The following is a 23,586-nucleotide window of genomic DNA, read 5'->3' on the forward strand; positions in this document are numbered from 1 at the left end:
GCACTGCTGTAATGTCAGAACATATTCTCGGATCCAACGAGACCAGAAACAATCAAAAATGAAGTGAACGTGTCTCCATTGTTTATGGGAATACAAGTCCCTTTGAACGAAAACTCCAGGAGGCACGACTAGGTTTCGGCGTTGTAGCAGAAGATGATTGAGAGTGAGCGGCTCTAAATCACTGGGATCATCACTGGAAGGACAAATAGGACGACTGTTTAAGATTGATGTGACTTAGCAAAGACTGTACGCAACGTCTCCAAACTAACCAGCGCATCCTGACTACCAAGAACAGCTTTCATAGCTTTCCTGACACTTCTAATGAGCCTTTCCCAAACTCCTGACATGTGGCTTGCGGCAGGAGGTTGAAAACGCCACTCTGGTAGTTTACAGCTGTACTATTCTACTTCACGAGAATGTAACTCACTCTTGATGCCTTCTTCGTTCGCATTTTGAACCGACAGGCAAAGTACCATTTGAGCACCAGTAAAATTTGTACCATTATCTGACCATATCTCCTTTGGGCGACCATGAACCGAGATGAATCGTACCAAGGCTTGGATGGAAGTGTCCGTTTCCAGTGAACTGACATCTTCAATATGTACTGCTCAGCTATTGAAGCACACGAATATGCAGCCATACACTTTCACTGCACTGCGACCTCGCTTGACGTGAAATGGTCCGAAAAAATCCAGACCTGTGAAAGTGAATGGAGGCTGGTAAGGTACAAACCTCTCCTTAGGAAGATCAGCCATAACTTGTTGAAGAGGAGGCGAGTTACGTCTGCGGCAGCTCACACAACTGCCTACAACACGGCGCACAAGAGCTCGCACAAGAGCTCCTCCCCTCATGATCCAGAAACGCTGACGGATTACGGATAATACATGTTCGCGGCCTGCATGACCCAGTACATGGTGGTAGTAGTGAACTGTTAAGACGGAAATGTGATCGGAGTTTGGAAGGATCATTAGGTGTGCGGCCTCGAAGGCAATTGGTGCGCGATGAATCCTACCTCCCACGTGTATAACATCATCAATCAAGATTGGACTGAGATTAGCTAACTTGCTGTGACGTTTCACTTGTCTGCCCTCTTTCAGACACAAGTACTCCTCAGGCAAATGTTGTCCCTGAACTAAATGCACAATTTGTCGACTTGATTGCTGCAATTCTACCAGCTTGAGTGTACTTGACTTAGGATACCCTGGAGTTTTATTTCGAACTCTTTTTAGGAAACGAAGCACCCATGACATTACTCTCAGTAGGTGGGACCATGATGAATAGCACTGCAGCAAGGTGTCAATCTGTGGCGCATGTGAGACAAACATAATGTTTGGTGACTTCCGTAGTTCCACGTCATGATCTTGAATATCCTTTACTAACACACTTGGCCATGCACATTCTGGTTCCTAAAGGAATTTTGGACCTAACCACCAGCGACATTCAGCATGAAAATATTGAGCACTAACACCTCGTGAACCTTCATCAGCAGGGTTTAGGACACCGGGATTATGGTGCCACTGCTCTGGAAGACTTGTTTCAAGGATTTCGGTGACACGGTTGGCGACAAAGGTTTGAAAATGCCTTGTTTCGTTCTTGATATACTGTAAAGATGTCATTGAGTCGGACCAGTAAAAGGTTTGATCTATTGGTAGATCGAGTTCCTTCAATATTGTCTTTCTCAGACGGGCTGCTAATACTGTGGCTTGTAGTTCAAGGTGAGGGATAGTCCACTCTCTAATGGGAGCATTGCGGGTTTTTCCCATGACAAAGGAACAATGAATCACTCCTTCCTTATTGACGAAACGCAAATATGAAACTGCTGTGTAACCGCATCTGGATGCGTCGGCAAAGTTATGAAGCTGGACGGTCGATGTGTTGTCAAATGACTGAGTCTTGTAACACCTTGGGATATCAATGGCAACAACATGTGGTAGTTCAGCTGGCCAACGTTGCCATTGAGAGAGGTACGGTTCCGGAATTTGTCGATCCCAAGGGAGTTTATCTCTCCAGAGTTCCTGCAGCAGAAGCTTGGCGAAAACACAAACGGTGAAAGGAATCCTAGTGGATCAAACAAAGAACTTACGATCAAAAGCACCCCTCGCTTGGTGGACGGTTTTTCCGCCTGAACAGCTTTAAACTTGAAAGTGTCAGACTGTGCAGCCCAGTACACACCTAATGCTTGCTCTAATGGTAACTGATCTTGATCTATTTCTAGCAGTGGATTTGCTCTCAACTCTGACGGGATAGATTGCAATAACTCTTGACTATTGCTCGCAAACTTTGTGAGCCGGAAGCCTCCTTTCCTTAGCAAACTAGTTAGGTCAGTTGTCAGATGAACAGCCTGTGCTGTGGTTGGAACAGACTTTAACCCATCGTCAACATAGAAGTTTCTACGAATCGTTCTGATGGCTTCAGGCGAGTATCCTCCTTCAGTCTTGTGCAGTCATACTTAAAGCTATGTTGGCGCAACAGGGTAAGGATTTTGCACCGAAAATGTGGACCAGCATCTTGTAATCTTCTGGTGGGTCGTTGATGCTACTAGGCCACCACAGGAGTCTCAGTGCATCAGTATCGCTTGGCGTCACATTGGTCTGGTAGAACATACCTTCTATATCCGTGGAAAAGGCAACCTCTTTTTCACGGAAGCGGATTATGACCCCAGTAAGGTCATTTGTAAGACAAGGCCCTTGCAATAGCTGATCATTTAAAGACATTCCGTTGAACTTTGCGGCAGCATCAAACACTACCCTCACTTTCCCTGGCTTGTTAGGGTTTGTTACAGGATGGTGCGGAATGTACCACGTGATATTACTAACTGCAGCAGCTTCTTCTTGGCTCAGTTTTGTAGCGTACCCTCTATTTACGCACTCCTGAATCACATTTCTGTATTTTAACCTCCAGCTCAGGGTCGCGAAGGAAGTGCTTCTTCAAGTACTGCAATCTTGCTTGGCTAGAGGTCGGTTGTAGGGAAGTACAGGATTGTCATCTCTCCACAGAAGGCCCATCTGGTAATGGCCATCTAGCAGGCTGATTGAGTTGTCAATGAGCTTTACAGCTCTTCGATCATCCACAGATAATGTTTTGGTTTCAGGCCTTGTGGCACCATAGGACTCAGTCTTCCAGAAATGCTTGAGCTGGTTGTTTAGGGAAAGATCTTCACCACCGATGAGGTTAACTTGTCCTTGGGTATGGGACTGTAGGTTTGAGGAGCCACCTAGTATGCTCCAACCAAGACACGACTTAATGGCGAGTGGTTTATTACGGTTTCCCTTTCTTACATCAAGAGGTATGAAGACTTCTTGGATGTTGGTACCGAGTAGGATAGAAATCTTCTTTCTTTCCACCTCTGGGAAAGGCACTTCCTGTAGATGTGGCCATTGTTCTACAGATCTCGACAGCTTTGTGTGTTTCAAGGGAATGGTAAGATCCTTTACAGCCCATGCAGAATTCACGGCAATCACATGGTCACTCTGGCTATCCAATGATGCAATTTTAAACTTAACCTTCATCCCTTGCTCTTCGACATCAGCACTGTTCACTGTCGTGAGAGAGAGCTTGCTTGGTGTTCCTTCAATGTTTAACAACTTCACAAGAAAAGGGTCAACCATGGTTATGTCAGACCCTGAGTCAATAAGAATATAGGTCGTGATTTGACTGCCGGCATTGCTTATTACCTTCACTGGAATGACTTGAAGTAGTACTTCAGAGGAATCAACGGCTGTGCCGACCGAATGTGTCGAAGTATTGAATGATGAACCTTGGTCAGGCAACGAGTCCCGGTTGACCTCATTGTTTTGTTTCACAGTTCCCTGGCTAACCTCTTCCTTAGGCTCAAGAAGATGTAACAACGTGTGATGTGCCCTTCTACAGCCTTCCACTTTACGCCTAATGGCTGACTTGCAATTCCTTGAGTTGTGTAGAGACGAACTGATACAATTGAAACATATGTTGTGCTGCTTAATGAAGTGGTTTCGTTCCTTAGGAGATTTGGATTTAAATGTCTCACACCGGTATTTTTGGGGGCTGATGACACATTGGACAAGACTCATCCTTTACTGCTGTCATGTTGACATAACAGGGGGATTTAGGCATCAAAGGCGGCTTTACTCTAGGCTTGATTCTGGTAACTGCATTCTCACGACTTCTATCACTGAAGAAAGGATGATTCAAGACAAACGCTCGCTCCTTAAGGAAATCCACCACATCTTTGAATGTTGGCATTACATGACCCTCACTCTCTAGGTGCTTTAAACATTCAGCAAATTTGGCTTGCATCCACTTAGGAAGTCACATGATGACCTTCTCAAGGTTGTCTGTATTCATTTCACTCAAATATCCCATCGACTCTAGGGTATCATAAGTAACTTGAGCCATATCTGCATATCGCTGCAAGCTGTCCCTGTCATTAGGTTGTATAACAGGTCCCTTTGTGAGGGATTCCACAGATGCTTTCACCACTTGGAATGGCTGACCAAAATGATCCTCCAATGTCCTAAGCGCCTTTGATAAAGCACCTGGTAATGGCTCATACCGTTGAACGGCGAGGAGCGCAGGTCCCTCCAGGAATTGTAATAGGTGGGTCATTTTGACAGCATCATCAAGTGGCTTTGCATCAACCAGTTGTTTGAACCTCTAACGAAAGGCGGGATATTGTTGTGGCGAGCCATCAAACTTCTGGACTCATACATGAGGGAGATCATGGGAAGCGCTTATCCTCTCCATTGAGGACATAATCCCTGCAAGGCTTTCATTCGCAGTTGCACCAGACACATTAGGCGTGACTGAAGAGGACGTACTGATAGCGATCACAGGAGTCAATGGTTGTGATTTAGGTTCATTTTGACAATCATCTCTGATGGGTTTGGACACATTACTCTCACCAATGACTGGCTTAAGTTTTATTCTTGGAACCGGAAGTGGATCACTAAAGCAGACTCCCCCAGTAGCATGTATGGAGGTAGTGGCTGCGGGGTTTTCTACCGCTGGTGTAGATGTGAGACGCGGGTTGCCGGCTGACACAGGCGCAGGAGTAAGGCTACTAGAAATCACTGAGGGCAGAGGCGATTGGTACTTCCGGAGGTAGCATCAGATTGTTCTTTGGTTAAAATTCTTCAACTTTCGAAGACCATTTAATACCCTCTTGTTCATTTGTCAGTTCAGATATTTCTTGTTCTGCCAGAAATACCTCAGGTTTGGCTAGTTCTGCCTGATCCCTTGCGGCCACAACTTCCTTTTCAGCTTTCAATTTGGTTAGTTCCAGTCTATGTTGGAATTCCAATTGAGTTTGTTTTATTTCCATCTCAACCCTTTTCACCTCCAGCTCAACTGTCCTTCTACTTCTCTCTTCAGCTTGTTGCTGCATTAATGCTGCCTTTGCTGCTTGGATTTTAGCTTCACGCACTTTCAAACTAGATACACTCAATCTTGAGGAATAGCTTTTTCCGGATTTCACAGATTCCGGTTGGGAATTTTCCCCTTTCTCCTTTAATTCTTCAGACACTCGAGCATTGTAGAATTCGGAAGCATCAGTAACAAATTGTTCAATGTTTTCATTGTAAGCTTGTACCCTTACGCGTTGAGTGTCACGGTCTTTCAAAACACTCTGATATCTTTCACAGGAAGTGTCAAGCAAATCATCATATTTATTACAGCACGCACAGTATTTCTCCCATGCGGTATTAAGTTGAGTTTGTTGAGTTTGTACCTCAACAATGTTTCCAAAATCTTTAAGACTTTCATCTAACGTTTTACACACCTTTGTAATTGACTACAAATGTCCTCGGCGAGATCTTACCAGCCACTCTAACCTTTCATGGAGAATTCCACGTTGCAACATGACAAAAATATTGAACGATGTGGATTTCTTTCGATGAATCGGCGATTCTCCAGTTACAGGTCACATACAGCGTAAATAAGCACAAATTCCACGGCAAGAAGCAATGACAACCATGTGGTGTTTACAACAATGTCCGGGTTGGACACATATAGTGGTGTTGATGGCGAATAACAACAGAACAGCTCATTAACTCATCGAATTTAATGACGGTGAAGAATTCCATTGTTTAGAAAACCATCCGGTCACCCTTTCATCATAAATTATGAGGCTCAGGGAGCCGTAAAAACCACATGATGAAAGGCGGTAAACGAAAGAAAAGAAAACAGTTTTTACGAAGCTAACTCATTCACAAGCGCTTTTCCACGTGCGTAGCATAAAGGGGCTCAAAAATAAAAAATTACTACTGAAGGATTGTGGTCTACTGACATACAAAAAAATTGAGGAACGGAACGGACTAACATAAAACCTTGTTGAGGAATAGCCTCAACATACATATCACTGAACGGCGATTGCAGTGATATGTTTATCCCCTGACTAACTTGCTGTCGTCTGTCAATTTGGAATCAATAATACACTTACTAGCCATATACAAGCTTAGCTAGTAATTTGCTAGAAAGACAACAGCGCTTGCTTTACCAAGGGATACACATATCACTTACTAGGATTTGTGTGATATGCATAACCCCGAGATATGTTGAGGATACACATATCACTGAACGAGATCTCAGTGATATACGTATCCCTTGGCTAGTGCGATGTCATCCTGTGTACTTTTTAAATTTGTCAGTGACACATATGATTGGGAATCAATAAAACTTGCTGTCAGTTGGTGAAATATTTCATGCACTTACGTACTAGCCAGTAAAGGAGCTAGGAGCAAGTAATTTCAGTGCTAGACAGGCGACAAAGCCGATACGATTGCAGTCACCAGTGATATGTGTATCCCCAAGATATATTTTTGTTTACATGACAATTTCGATTCCTTTGTATTTCCAATAGATTGTTTGATGCTTGCTACTGGCCCATAAGAACTGTCAGACTCGCGAGTTGTGTCTTTACAGTTCTGATTGTGGAAGATGGTCGAGTGAACGATTTGCGTCCATTAACACAAGTTAGCCATAATTATTTATTTTTTGGAGGGGAGGGGGCTGGGGGATACACATATCACTGGCCGCCATCTTCGAGGGTGTACACATATCACTAGTGATATGTGTGCAGGGGTACATATATCACGGGGTACACATTTCACTGTGACACCGGTACTCATAACCATTCCCCTGGATTAACTATGTGCAAACGAAAGCATCATCATTACCTGAGCTTAAGGCTTTTTATGAACGTGATTTTTTCTTCACGAAAAGGAAAAGTAATTAAAATTATAGAGACTTTCGGGAGGGAAGTTATTTTTTTTTGTCGATCAACTCTTTCAGGGCTTTTTCGCGTTTTTGGTATGCTTCATCATGATCTTGTTCAGGTTTTCCAGCCTTTAACGGAGACATTTCTCATAGACGTGAGGTCGAAGTGTGACCCAGCTATTTCATAGTCATCACTGGTCATGTGCTCCGACAGTGCCCTCTTTTTTCTTTCGTTTTTAACAAATTCATTCCACCAGTTAAGCTCTAATGGAGACATTTGAATGGCTACCTGTTACAGTGCCCCCTCCATAATTTCAGCGGTAAGGGTGTGAATCGCGCTTTTGATGTGAAGCGTTAATGTAGCTTTGAAGGTTACAGATGTATGGTGACCCGTTTATTCTCGTACTAGTTGCCAGAGGAACCAAGTCAAACTAAAAAAACAAATACAGATTCTTTTTAAAATATAGAATAACATTTGAGAGTTCAACGAAATGTAACTTGCAAGTCGTAGGGCGTTCCATATCACATTCTTAGCATAGTGTTCAACCAAGACACGAAGAGTATACAAATCGATGGTTTATTTTCCTTCAGTGTCGAACTGTGAAACTACATGTAAATAAAATACAGAAAACGATGAAATGAAAACAGAAAATACGACAATGGAACGACAAAAACTTACATGGATGGTACTGCGATGAATGATGAACTGAGAAACTAAGGTGATAAATTAAAATGAAACCTACCAAAACTATAAAACGCAACACACAAGCTGTGAACTGAACAGGCCTGGGAAATAAAACTGACCGAGTGGGTCCCAGGGCCCACTGACAAAAAAGGCAGCAAAACCCGTAACATTTCATACATCTTATAGTTCTTTACATTATCTCTGGCTGACTGTTATTTTCAATATTGGATTCGTCATGTCTTTCATTAAAAGGGGGGTTGGTCCCCAGACTCCCTGGGACAACACTCTGGCACCAGAACTATTAAACACTAAGTGCAAATCAGAGTGCATAAATTATCAGGCCTCAACAACGGTAGATAACCCTCTGGCATCACTTCCATTATATGAAAAGGACCTTCCTTTGGCAGCCACTCCTTCTTAATGGCCATTGCCCAATTCCTATAGGACATTTCTACTTGACCTTGCTCGTTCACTATGAATCTGAATGCATGGGGATTGCTATGATGTTTCAGCGTAGCAATGTATGGTCGTAGCCACAACTTTGTCAAAGATATTTTCCCTGTAGACAGTCGATGGTGATGGCGTATAGGAATTGGGAATGACATTCCGCAGTTGATCTAAGGTGACTGCGTTTGACCTTCTTTGTGCTTCATCGATTCTGCTGAACATCTATATATATTAAGATAACAAATATTTTTCAGTCATTAGAGTCGGTTATAACTTTCTATCCCTGTGCTACGAAATATTTTGTGCAACACTTTTAGACTAGGTTTACACTAGAGAAAATTGTTCTGGATTCATGATGAATCCAAAACGTTTTGGTACCGGATTGATTTTGCCGTTTACACGAAAGTGGACGAATCCGAAATAAAAACTCCTCGGTTTGGTCGTGTCCCCGGAGATTTTGAATCCGGAATTTAAAGTGGGAACTTTGAATCCGGAAAGTTTTGTTGTGTAACCGCTTTTTATCTCGAATGCGGATATTATTTCCGCCTGCAATCTTTTGAGTTTTTTCGGTGAAACCAAAATGGAAGATCCGGTGCTAACATTGCTGGCGGTCTCCAGTCGCCTAATCTTGTTGCAGGTTCAGGCGATAAATTTTATCATGTGTACCGCAGTATTTCTGAGGAAACACAAGTTATTATTGCAAGGAAGTTTAACGTCAGCCACACTTAATCGCGGATGACATAGATGGCTTGGCATCTGTCCAACTCAAATTTGCCTCAGTGACATCTGGATCTACTCAAGCCGTTTTTGGGAGGCATATTTTCACTTTGTTGATCAAACGACGAAAGAACACGCCTTGGTAACCATTCCATTTCGAATTTTCCGGGAGTTGTCATAGTGTGTAAACGGTCGGGAATCCGAATATCCTTTCAGTGTAAACGCCTACGAAACCGAATACTCGAAAATTGATGAATCCGGCAAAATTCACGACTCCGGAAAACTCTCCTCTAATGTAAACCTAGTCTTAAACTTTCCAGAAGTGACTACTTCAGGACTTAAGCGAACTTTTTTTTCTGTGTTTTGATTCTATAAAAAACCGATCTGTATTAATAATTTGGAGCGGTAACTTATCAATGAGACCTCCTGTGAATGCCTTATGAGGGAAATTTTTCGTTATTGGTCATTAATTAAGAACGAGAAAGAAAAAACATTGCTTGGTAAACCTGATCAATATCTTTATGAGTGTGTCCAAATATCAGATACGATAGTCGAACTTAAAAAAATAAAAGAGCACGAGGACGAGACTTTCTAAAAATCCAGTTCAATGGCTTGCAAGACAATTTGTGCAAAAAAGGAACTCAAGAGATCAAGAAACAATTCAATACCTTTTTAAACACTCCTGCCTTCATTAGTAGGCCACAAAATCCAAGTATGTGAATGTTTTTGCAGTCCCTGTGTACCAGTTGTCTAACTGCAGATACAACAGTGGAGGTAGTTTTCCACGCTTTACAGTAAAGAACACATTGAGAAAGATATTAGGTTTTCATTTTAAAAAGCCGTTAAAGGCATTCTTTAAACAGTGCAAAACAGATGTCAAGCAATATTTCACCTGAGAAATGATTTGTCTGATTGTTGATGTCAACGCGTTGGTCGTTAGATTGGCATCCTGAGGCCAACGCATCAAATCAATGAAGTAAAATGCTCGGTCGTTTCCATGTGAAAGGGTGCTTGTTAAGAAAGTGCTCATTGTCCCCCTCTAACTGAAAAAAAATCCATTTCACTTAAAGAAGGCTGCTATTTTCTAAAGAAAATTGACATGGCATTGTTAGTTAACGATAATTTTATTACCTTTGAGCACTGGTTCAAGTGTGGGAAATGGGTTTTACTCTGATCCATTCCGTTGATAATGATGGATAAATACTTATCCGGGTAACTCACGACTTTCTTCTGATGTTTGTAATAATTTTGCGTTCACCTCTGTAAAATCAACCGAAGGGAGATTTTGGGTTATTTCTTATTCAACCCGGCAAAATGCTTCAGTACCATTCTGCTGAGCAAAGGTAACGTTCTAAGTCATCTAGAAATATCCATTTATCTACTTTGTTAAGCATCAACTATTGATCTTAAAATCATGCTTGTTAATCCATATAACTGTTTTCTCTGTGTCCAAGACACTCTATCTTTTTTATCCTATGTGCATCGAACATGTTAATAATAATAATAATAATAATTTTATTTATATAGCGCTAAAATCCAATAATTGTCCAAAGCGCTACCTAATAACAATATAAAATATAAAAATATGTAATATAAAATATCTACGATATACAATATAATTCAAATATAGCCTAAGTTATCTACTATATAAATCAAAAACATCTCAAAACAAAACGAATCTCATAACCTATATGCTAACTTAAATAAAAAAGTTTTAAGGGATTGCTTAAAAGTTGCCACTGAAGCACATTTCCTAATCTCTAGAGGTAAATCGTTCCACAATTTAGGTCCTGCAATAGAGAAAGCTCTGTCTCCATATGTTTTCAATCTACTTCTTGGAACCACTAAATATTCTTTACATGAAGAACGCAATGACCTAGAGTATGTTTTAAAATTCAAAAGGTCAGAAATATAGGAAGGTGCAAGGCCATGAAGGGCCTTGTATACCAATAAAAGGACTTTAAAAGTTATTCTAAACTCAACTGGTAACCAATGAAGATTAATTAAAATAGGAGATATATGAACATGCCTCGGTGTCAATGTGACAACACGAGCTGCAGCATTCTGAACTGCCTGTAGTCTAGCTAACAGATACTTAGGAAGGCCATGTAATAAGGAATTACAGTGATCAATTTTCGAACTAATAAATGCATGGACTAAGATTTTACATGTATCTTGGCTTAAGTACTTGCGGATTTTAGCAATATTTCTCAAATGATAGAATGATGATTTACAAATGTTCTTAATGTGCTCCTCAAAACTAAATATGCTATCAAACTGAACCCCTAAATTACGAACAGAGTCACGAGGTGCAATGCACTCAGAACCAACAGTAATGTGACCGATGTCAGGCATGGGATGGTATCTGGAACTGATGACTACAAGGTCCGTTTTGTCCTGGTTTAGTTTAAGATAGTTTCTTATCATCCATTCATCAATGTCCCTCACACAGCATTCCACTCTCAACTTCACTTGTTGGATGTCATTCAAGCTGGTAGATTTAAAGGTAATATATAATTGGGTGTCGTAAGCATATAGATGGTATGATAGTCCATGATCATTTATTATGTCCGCAATAGGTGATGTGTATAACAAATACAACAAAGGGCCCAGAACTGATCCCTGAGGGACACCACACTTCAATGCACGTTGTGAAGAATGACTATTCCCAACTTTAACAAACAGCTTACGTGAAGACAGGTATGATTTCAGCCACTTAAGCACAGTTCCTTGAAAACCAAAACAAGTAGACAGCCTTGTCACTAGAAAAGTATGGTCCACCGAATAAAACGCCGCCGACAGATCCAAAAGTACCAGTATGACCGACTCATTACGATCTAAAGCACAAAGAATGTCATTTTGAACCCTCAGTAGAGCTGTTTCAGTGGAGTGAAATGACTTGTATGCGGATTGAAACGTTTCCGAAAGACCAGATGTAATATAGTCTGTAAGCTGGACACATACCGCTTTTTCCACAAGCTTAGACACAAACTTCAAATTAGAAATAGGTCGAAAACTTTCATATTTAGTGAAATCAGCATTATGTTTCTTTAAAGTCGGTGTCATAGCTGCAATCTTCAAGACATCAGGCATAACTCCAGTAGATAAAGATGTATTCACTATGTTAGTCAACACAGGAGTTAGTAAATTGAAACATTCCTTCATTACCACTGCAGGCAGAGGATCAAGTACACAGGATTTATTAATAGATCTCAATGCAAGTCCCTTGATGTCTTCATAACTGACATTAATAAAGTCTGAAAACACAGAGTTACATTCCACGTAGTTACCAAGAGTCACTTCATTAGCATCATTACCTTGCGCAGAATTCTTCTCTATTAGTGTGGCATGGATACGATCAATCTTGTCAATGAAATAATCAGCGAAAGAATTAGCTAGTGCATCGCTACAAGATGATGGATACCGTGCAGTTGATTGCTTTTGTAGTAGTTTTGATACTGTATTAAACAAAACCCGTTGATCACTTGAGTTTTCAGTAATGATGGTAGTGTAGTAAGAGGATTTCAACGACTTGATCAAATTATTCACAACGCAGCACTGACGATTATATTCTTGTCGATCAGCCTGCAGCCTGGTTCTTCGCCATTTTCTTTCAAGGCGTCGTCGCTTACGCTTCTCTACAGATACCTCATTAGTGTTCTGTGATGAGCAGGCAAACCCCGCACTTGGAAAATATGGTTTAAGTTACTGCAGAGTGTTTCGTGTGCTCTCCAGAAATGGGAATTGGATAATGCACATTTGTTGCACTGACTTCCGAATAATGACGTCCCTGAACTCCTCTTCCCACATGCGCCCGAAATGCATTAGGCTGAGGGGGTTTGTCGTTCCTTCAGCATACATTTCGGGCACTTGCATAATCATCATGCACAAGGGTAGCTCCCTCCTTTCAACATCGGGCATTCTGTTTGGAAGTGTTTCCACAAACTCTTCAAACCAGAGCTCGGCCTCCATCCTCCTTCTAGATTTGAATGTCATGCCTTGCCTGGCGCAACTGCCGTTTGAGACGCCACGATGTTCATACTGACTTCGCCAGCGATGATACCTGTTTAAGGGAGACTAAGGGGGAGTTACGAAAATGAAGACCCTCGAAAACAAAGACCTAAGACCCGGTCTTCGTTTTTGTAGTACGAAAACGAAGACCCAGTAACAGAAAACCGTAGAAATTACATCTTAAACACACATTAAACAGCAACAACGCTTAGTAAATAATATAATACATTAAACTTCACGCGTTTCTTCCCATTATTATACTACCCATGTTATTATACGGCCCGTCTTGTCTGTTCTGTTTCGCTATGCGAGTCAATTTGGTGTTGATATTCTCGAGGGTTTCCTCGGGTAAACTTACAACACATATTATTCTGGAACAGCAGGCAGAATTCGAACGCTAGCCGCCTTTGATTTATAGTTAGCATTGCGGGACAGAATAACAGAGAATGCGTTCTGTATGGGAAAAATGACTCTTCGGTTCTGTCAATAAATAATCATCTTCTACTGTATTTCATAGCTAGAATAGATTTTGACGGTCGTTCAGCTTTCTCTGCTGGAAAATTCTCGTTAAAATGTAAGCAATTCTTTTAGCTAATGCAGGGTCTTCATTTTCGTACTACGAAAACGAAGACCAGGGATCTTGTTTGAAGTCATGAATAAAAGAGAAGCAGTGTCTGAGCACGGATTTCGAAGGTCTAAGGTTCGACTCGACTCAGTATTTTCGGAGTACTGATATCATCTCTTCAATTACTCTTCAATGTTCACGTGTATATGCAAAGCTTGTCTAATGCGCAAGAATTACATTGAGGTACAACCCTTCGATACGAAATTCCATAACTAAATGTCCAATGTACCAGCACTGGTATTGTAAATCCTGCAATCTGATTGCTTAGGCAACACACAGTCTTCATAAGCCCTGCAATCTGACTGGCTGGGCAACCCGCTTGCCAAAAGGTGTTTCTCAAGATAGCTACTGTTATACTTGAAATTTCTCTTAGCGTAATTATGCTAAAACATTGAGATAATCATTATCTGGAGACCATAATCTACCTGTTATGTAGAGTATGAAGTGCTAAGTAATTTTGTTTCAACAACTTCATCCCATTTAACTAAAAGAGGGTTGTTAAGCTTATGGTAACTTAAATCCAAGTGGTGATTAGCTGTATGAATTCAATGTCTCTTTTTGGTGGTTTGAGCACTGTATCTGGGGCAAAAAAGCTAAAGATGCCAAATGTTTCATCATTTCAGTGGAATGGTCCTGAGGTACTTCCATTGGCGTCACAGGGAGCACTTTATATTGACTCACCTTCCAGTCCCTAGTAATAAGAAGGAATCAGGAGTGATTGGACATATCTCTATTGAGAGTGATGATGATGATAGTGAGGTAAGTACCAGTAGCAAGTGTATTTGACCTCCTCATTGTTAAAGTAGTTGCTTTCATTTTTGTCTCTGTTATTTTTTTTCATTCCCTGAATTAATTTACAAGTTGAGGGATCTAGAAGAGATCTGGGTGGTCCAACTTAGTTCTCTTACTACCCCAGTTTCTGCTTTAAACTATTTAGTTGTGTTTTGTAATTTTCTGCTACCCCTCACTACTCCCTCTTGTGCATTTGACAAGTTTCTGTTAATAAATATTTTCCTCTTGGGTAGTATTAGAAAAAACTAAAATGTCATTCACATCTACCCCATTCATTTGTTGATTTGTCATTGTAGCAAGTGGCTATGGCCCTATGAAGTTGAAATGCTATTAATTTTTGCTTTGTTTTTGTCTGTAATTTTATGAGGTTAACACAACAGGCTGTTAAAGGATAATGCATGTTATCTTTAACCAAGAGAGGATGAGCTGAGTGAATCCCACATATATGGTTTTCTTCTGATGAAAGATATTTTTTTAGTTTGGTGTTATTTCAGAGATGATACCTCAGTGGTAAGTTAGAATGTGTACTAATGAGGGGTGCAATGTAATAATGGATTTCAAATAAATTTCTCGTGGCACAGGGATTTAAGTTATTGAAACTTGTCAAATTTATCATTAAGGCTTATGTTAAGTGATACCAAGACATAAAAAATTTATTATCGTCATCAATGCAAATCTGTCTGGTATTTTAACAGTCAGTCTCTATAAGACCATGGTACCTGGCGCCACACAATAACCAAGCCACTGCTCAATTTTAGAAGGATAGACGTAAGGTACTTAAAGACAAGCGTCAGAGGAGGAAAGCCTCCACCTTCACTCCTGACACCACCTTTCTCTGCAGATACTGCCCGCGGATCTGCCTTTCCTGCATTGGTCTGGTCAGCCACGAACGTGCCTGCAGCCGATGTCAACGTGGACTACCTTTTTAATCTTTGCTCACGAAGTCAAGTCAACAGTATGGAAGTTACAGAAACATGATATTGAGGCACCTTCACCAAAGGACGAGTTGCAATATTAATAATACTTTTTTTTCACTTCTTCAAGCTGACTGTTCCCACATTTGATCCGAGCCGTTCATTTCCTCAATCAAGTACTGAAACTCCACCAGTGACTCAATCTTCTTCTGTCCCAGTGTCACAGCCTTCTGCCTCTTCTGCTGCTACACTGATAGGGGATTTCAGGTATTTTTATAAAAGTTGTCAGTTCAGTTTTCTGCCAGTAATAAAATTGATGCGCTTATTAAGTTCATATGGCAGCTGGGATGTTATTTACAAGTTTGTCCTGAGCCACTTCAGGAACTGAGCCATACCTTGGACGAAATGCCAAGAGTCACTGACAGTCATGGTAGCCACAGTAATCTATGAATGAGATTTTCCACTGAAGGTCCAAATAATAAACTATTATTATTATTATTATTATTATTATTATTATTATCATCATCATCATTATTATTGGTGGTGGTAGCAGTGGTAGCAGAAACAGCAGTAGTATTGCTATTAATCTATGTTTTCAAAATTTTTTGTTATCTTTCTAAGGTCCACAGATGAAGTATATGCAGCACTTATATTTGACAAATTCAGCTCTGATGATAAATGTATCACCAAAGGTGAAAAGCCTGCTCTACCCAGTATAGCTAAAGCAGAAACCAGTGAGGCAAACATCATGCTGAAGGAAATTATCCATAGTCTCTTGTCAATCATAACAGATTCTGAGACATGTAAATTTAACATTAGTAGAAATCACATATAAGAGGGTGCCAAGAGAGCACTCAATCAGAAGTCAGTTAACCCCCAAAACAAACTGTCTGTAAAGTTCAAAGATGACATGGGCATTTCAGAAGGTCCAGTAGACCTCGGTGGCCCAGCAAGGGAATTCTTTACAGTTGTAACAAAAAGGTTGGTTAATTCCCAGCTCTTGGTTGGGGGAGCCACCTCTAAATTCTTATCTCTCAATGCGAGGTGCTTAGAGGAGAGAGAGTATTTAGCAGGGCAGTCATTTGCTATGTCACTAGTTCATGGGAGTCCTAAATTGAAATGCCTCTCGCACTTATGGTATGATTGTGTAGTAAAATGGATCCAGGATGTTAATGCTTCACCCACAGATTTTGTGACTATGATCTAAAAATATCCCTTGACAAATTACTAAATGCTTCAAATACAACAGAAGGTGAACAGGTCATCAGTGATGCCAACCTTGATTTAGTGTTTGACATGGCTGGCACATTTCAGGCGATTAAAACAACTAGTGATATTGTGAACCTCATCCAGAAAACTGTGAACTCAAGGCATGTTTTGGGAAGAGCACAGCCAGCTTATGACAGTTTCAAGGAGGGCCTTTGTACTCTAGGGGTATTGGGCTCAATTTTGCAATATTAAAATGTGATGAGGGAAGCCTTCTGTTTTAAGCCTGAAACATTGAATGTGACTGACTTTGATGCCATCTCAGTCATTTGTGCATGTGAAGGATCTGATAGAAGGGAGGTTGAGAACCTTGTTCTCTCTCACTGGCAGGACTTATACAAGACTGTGAAGAAGAGTGTGCTGCAGTTAGTTTGTCAGACATCCTGATTTTCGTATCGGGATGGAAACAACTACCTCCCCAGGGACTTTCATGTCAAATATTATTTTGTTTCTGCACGAGCCAGAAGAGACATCTGCAATGCTTTCTAGGTTTCCTTGGGCTAGCACATGTTTGTGTACCCTCTCTCTCTCTGTACTTCATAAAACATATGATGACTTTTAAGGGAGCTACGGGCTGGGGCTTTGGAATGGCATAAAAGTATCATGAAATACCAAACTGGTGACACATTTAAAGTTCTAAAGTATTATACGGTCTTTCAGTTTATGCTGCAAATGTTTGCAAACTTACTGTTATTCAAAGGTTTTTGAAAAGATGCTATAAGAGGCACTATACGTCGCTCAATTACAACATATATGAACTTTTGGAGAAAAGCGAGAGACGCCTTTTTTATAACCTCGAACATGATGACCATCCATTAAAAAGCCTACTCCCAAGGTGCAAGACTATATTGTAAACATTCGAAGGAAATCCATTGTCAGGCCCAGCATTAACACTGAACGTTTTAAACATAGCTTTCTAATAGATTGATTTTTAAATATAGTCTAGCTGTGTAAACACCCCATGTGTATTTCTAATCATTTTTATTCGATTTAATCATTGTAATTTTTCCCATCAATGTATTTTTACTGTAACATCAGATATGTAATTTTATTGGATGGTTTTTTAAAAAAGACGAATTTATTTATTTAGATAATAATTATGTAATAAAAATTGAACAAATAAATAAATACATAATAAAGTTCAATAATAATTATGGATCAAGTAAGGCAAGTGGGCTTGATCTTGTAGAAATTGCTTTCTCAAGGCGCACTTAAAACATTTTACACTCAGCTGCTTCCTTACTTTGCAATTTAAACTGTTCCAGTCCTGTATTGCAGACACTACAAACGAGCTTCCTCCTTCAGTCTTTCACTTGTGTGTAGGCATAATAAAATTCAAGCTGGCAAACCTGGTATTACGTGAATGCCGAGAGCTATTCAATTTCAAGGAGTCTATAAGATACTCTGGCACTGTGTGTTCAATTCTTCTTTACAATAATGCACATTTTATCAAGACAAGTTTCTGCGTGAAAAGTCGGCCATTTAAATTTGTGGAAAAGCACAACCATAGTCCCCTGTACTAACTATGGCACAACAGAAGAGGTGTGTGGTTCTGTATCGAGTATAATCCTTGGTGCTATCTTTTGAAGAGGTAAAAGACGTATATGATTCTGTATCGAGTATAATCCTTGGTGCTATCTTTTGAAGATCCTCCATCCTCCCGGCAAAGACCATCAAGCTGCATTGAACAGATAAGCCATGGATAACTCCTGAACTCAAGCTCATGATTAAAGACCGACAGAAAGCATTTCACAGCGGCAACATCCCAGCCTGGTGCTCTTTGAAATACAAAGTCCAGCAAGAAATAGTAAAGAGGAAAAAGTCCTTTTATAAGAACAAAGTTCAACACCTAAAGAAAGATGACTGACGCAAGTGGTGGAACTTTATCAACCAAATGTCTGGCAGATCTGAAAAGCCATTCCTTTTTTCACTGGAGCGTGACGGGAAAATCATGAGCCAACAAGAACTTGTCAACAGTTTAAATCGATTTTACGTTTCAGTTAATGCGGAAATACCGCCACTTGACAGTAAAGTTCATCAAGCTCCTGTAGCTTGAAAAGACTAGTTGCCAAAAATGTTTTTGTTGTTTTTGGCACACCAGCCCTAGTACTAAACATGGACAGTGGTGAGGACTCCAGATCCCGTTATACTTTTGAGAAAAGCATCTTGGAACAACAACACACTAGCTCAAATTTGGAAAGTGCTGTTTGTGTGGTATTTTCAAAACAGCGCCGTTCTTCATTGTTTGGTCAGAATTGACATATTTTGCTACTAATCAACAGAAGAGATGTAAAATGATACCATATGTCCGATTTATGCTATGTAAACAAATGCGGAAGTGTTGAGAGCCTCCAGCAAAACGCTGAAAATTAACTCTGAAATAAACACTTTCGTTTGTTTTTGACCGTCCTCGCATCTCGTCGCTAAAAAGTTGATAAAATCTTGATAAAATAGCATTACGAAACAAATAAATACAATTTTTGCCGATAGCATAGATCAAATATCTCACAGTAAAAGTTTGAGGGAATTCTGTGATTGGCCGAAATTTGAGTGGTCAGTTCTTACATGGACAGCCACTTAAGAGTCGTGACAAAAATGTGTTATACCAGACAACCCCGAGTAATTCAATTCTATATGTGCTATATATAATGTATTTTTAAACATGCTACCCTTCCGAGTCTTCACGCCTTCGGTATTGAAAGAATTTGTGCACGAAGTTCCTTTGCATTGAGCACATGCTGGAGAAATGTTTGGTCCTTCAATTAAAGTGTCAACACATGCTTTGGGTATCATGTGAGGATGGCCAAATCTTAGTTCCATTAATCGCATAGCCTTCTTTATTCCACCAGGCATGCCCTCTAAGCCTGCCACAGCCCTTCCCTTGTGCTTGAGAAACTGCAGCAAACGGGTCATCTTTTGTTCGTCAGACAGATTTCAAGACTCCACCATGAGATGGAAACGTGTTTTAAATTTGAAGAACTCACATGGATCTCCGGAAAACTTCATCACCTCGGGGGGGGGGCAGGCTTACACCCGTAGCAATCAGGTTCGTGGTAGTGACAGCCCTCTCGAGAACACTAGTACTGTCAGTAATAATAAACTTGAATGTAGTTCCACATCCACTGTTTGGCTGAGGGAAAGGAGGAGCCCTTGGATTCAATGTTGATCTTGGGATGTCCTGGAACAGGACTTGGAACAGGAATGATGGTACGTGCCTGAGCCTCTTACCGACAAGATTCAGGAATAAATTGTTCAAGCTTCTCCATTACTCGTGGGTCAGAGTACTGTACTACCTCCTCCAACGCAACTGGCTTAGTAGATGCTTCATCAATGATGGGCACTTCTTTAGACCCTTCGCTTCCCTTGTCTGAATCCAAATGTTGATAAAAATGTGTCCTTATTCAAGCTAAATTGGCTTCATCCTCGGCATCTGCTATTTCATTTTCTAACAATAACAGCTGCTGTTTCAACTTTCTCTCTTCACCTCCCTTTAATTGCGTCAATTTCGCTTTGGCCATAATGCTTTCCACCGTGGCATTTTCACGTGATCTTGCACTATGACCTGAACATAAGACACGACATAATAAGACATGACAGTGACAGTGGCACTAACCTTCCCTGATGTGCGCCTCCGCTGTGTCGTAGCTTTAGTTGACATCTCATTGTACCCATCAAACACAGCTATCGCCCTTCCGTATTTCCTTGGCACGTAAGTGCAATACAAGTCGCAGACTTCCTTGTATGTTGGAGAACCTCTTTGCCAGGGCACTCCATGGAGAAGAGCGCCTCCGTCCAGCACATATTGTACATTCCCTTTAGGCTGGATCGTGGCCTCTGGTGTAAGCCTTGTCCACAGTGCATCTGTTAATTCTGGCGTTTGTGGCTGCCTTAACGTGAATGGGGAATCAAAAAGAGTTGTGGGATACATGCAGAGCTTGTACTGAAATAATGCTTCATGGTGGGAGTTGTCACAGGCAATAATGAGCCGCTGAAATAAAAGTTGAGGGTCAACTTGTACTTGGTCATTGCCATTCTTTACAGAGGACTTCGATGCCATGGTGACTGCCTGGGCACTTCGTTTCAATGAGTAATCAGTGGCTAAGGTTCCATTCATCAACGATAGAATCTTCTCCCGATAATCTTGGCTGTGTCAGCATTGACATTAATATAAGGTCGTAGTAGTAGCAAGTATGATAAACATTGTAAGAAATAGAGAACTCTTTTAAAAAAGGCAGAGAGCATGAGAATATCTGCGATGCTCTAGGGTCTTCAGTCCCACATGGTCAAGTAAGGTACTATATGAGTTTGACTTAGCCATGTTTAAAAGAGTTCTAATGGCATACTGATTAGTGAGCTCGAGTTTGTCTTGCAAAACCAGTTTCCAGCTTTCTGTTAATTTCTGGGGCTTTCTAGAAGTTTCTAGAATATGACAGCTTTATTCCAGAATCCTATTCTAGCTTTTTTCTAGAAAATATCTTTCAAGTGTTTCCAGAGAAGAAATCAAGTCCTACAACTGCAACATAACATCAGAATTCTTTGAAATTCAGAACTTATATAACCGCTTAGTCAACTCTGGAAACGTTGAGAGATTTTATGCTGCTTTTTAATCAAATATTGCTTTGCATTCTGCAAAGTATTTTGAAGGACTATCAAGGAATGCTGCTACCCTACTTTCAACTAAGGTTGCTGACATCATGCTTGCACATAGTGCTGAAGAGAAATTACTTGAAAGTCATACGTGTGTTTCATTGACTAAACTGTCAGATAAAGAAAAAGCTGGACTACAGTACATTGGAGGTTCTGTACTCCACAAGCTTTACAACAAGCATGCAATTGTAAAGAAATTATTAGAAACTGAGCAAGCAATGTCTGTACTTAAGGCTGGGAAATTAGAAGACCCTTCTGCTATGAAACAAAAGTAAAAGTTCGCTCATTTTCTTTTGCAAAGGACATAATACAGAAACACAAGATAAAACTAAAACAGCTGAAATGAAAAGCACCTCGCAAAGACATCATTAGACCCTCTACAGAAACTGACTAAGGCAAAATTAGACTGAATTGCTTTTAGTAATTATCATTTATTATTTCGGACAACTTCAACATACATACCATATCTCTCCTCCTATAAGCTCAGGGCTTATAAGCTCAGGGGGGGCTGATATGTCGATCAAAAAAAATTTCAGTTAGAAACTATAAACTCTTTGGTGCAAAAATGCACGAAAAGAACATTAGAAACATAAAATTTTTATCTATTAAGTAAAGAACAGGTTCAGTACTATTTGTGTGTTTACTCTTTGTTTCGATCTGAGAAGTACTCCTGTAGCTGTGGCTTTAAATCAGAATCAATGCATTCAGGCAGTGATTTCCATAATATTATAGGCATGAGAAAATAGACCAATTAGTTTGTAAAAGTTGAAATTCAAAGATAAAAGAAAAAAATGGGCTTATTTTTTCTACTGACTATCAATTAGTTTGCCTATTTTTTCACAGTCAAATGACAATTGCTCTCTAAAAGTGTTTTTTTCCTTTTGGGAAGAGGATCATCAGTCACATTGACCCATGCCTTGCTTTTGTCTTTCCTCCCCCTGGTATTGCCAGACTGGCATGATATAGATAGCTGTATTCAAATGTTGTTGTCATTGTACCCAAACATTCTGATGTCTGGATTGTCACATCTTCTTCCATGTTTTCTTTGACTGCCAAAATATTCTTCTATGGGATCTGGACAGAACCTTTCAGTTAAGACATATTCAACACCCTCATTAAGAAGAAACTTGGTTGCTTCCACAACTGAATAGGATGTAATCTGTAGACCCTCATATGTCTGCCAAGATATAAACATTCTATTTCTAGCATTGGTAGTGAAATTCCCAGGTCGGTTGAGTGTGCATTCTTTCCACTGCTTAAGATATCCCAGAAACTCATCTTCAAGCCAAGGGAATCTGGATCATCAGTAGCTGTGTAAGGCGCAAGGAAAGGTTTTCTCTTCCTCTGAAGTTCAATTTTACTGCATACATTTAAGCAATCAAAGAAAGAGTCAAACATTTCGCATAGCTTCGCTGTACCTGCTGTACCAGGAGGGCCAAATGATCTTAAAACAGCTGCCATTGATGCACTTAGCACTTGAGCTGCCAGGCTGACATGCATGCTGGAGTACGAATTCAGCTTAACATGGTCATATGTTAGGAAGCAACTTCAAGCCATTCTCTGCATCTTGATAAAAGATTTGGGTCATGTGCTGCCATAATAAGTAGTGACCATCATTCCACGTATACCTGGAAACAATAATCAGTCAAGATTAATATGTATGCAACAAATCATTGCCAACTTACAATATCATATAAGGAGTTAATAACAGCAAAATGTAAAACATATATAAATGCAAGATACATACATACATACATACACTTTATTGATGCTCCCTAAGTGGGCTTTTCAGCTCAATAGAATAAAAGGAAAAAAAAAAATACAAATATATAAATTAATTGAGAATGTAAATACAATAATATTATAATTACAAAATATATATCAATAATATAATATATAAATTAATTGAGAATGTAAATACAATAATATTATAATTACAAAATATATATCAATAATATAATATATCAACTTAATAAAACATTTGCAAGATGACGTCTAAAATTCCTGGGGCATTTTAAGGACTTAATGTTATCATTCAAGGAGTTCCAGAGTTTGGCTCCTCTGAAAGCAAAGGAGCGCTGCCCTGTTGACAGGCGACATAAAGGTATATCCAAAGCACCAGATGATCGAGTTTGTCTATTATGGACTTGAGAACGTGATTTAAACATGTCAGCAAGATAGTCTGGAACAAGCTTGTTAATACATTTGTGCATCATAGTAGCGTCATTTAGAATGAGTTTCTTTCTAATAGGAAGCCATTTCAACGATCGCAACCCATCCGAAATATGGTC

At 40.1% G+C, this 23,586-nt stretch overlaps 3 pseudogenes; 2 read left to right on the forward strand and 1 right to left on the reverse strand.

The window, feature by feature from the left end:
- Positions 1-23,586, forward strand: part of LOC148723406 (uncharacterized) — a 303,906-nt pseudogene that overhangs the window by 180,264 nt on the left and 100,056 nt on the right.
- Positions 7,838-10,279, reverse strand: LOC148723430 (uncharacterized; annotated as a pseudogene).
- LOC148723431 (G2/M phase-specific E3 ubiquitin-protein ligase-like) lies at positions 14,304-17,787 on the forward strand (annotated as a pseudogene).

This window comes from Stylophora pistillata, chromosome 9 (genome assembly GCF_964205215.1).
Source record: "Stylophora pistillata chromosome 9, jaStyPist1.2, whole genome shotgun sequence".
NCBI lineage: Eukaryota > Metazoa > Cnidaria > Anthozoa > Scleractinia > Pocilloporidae > Stylophora > Stylophora pistillata.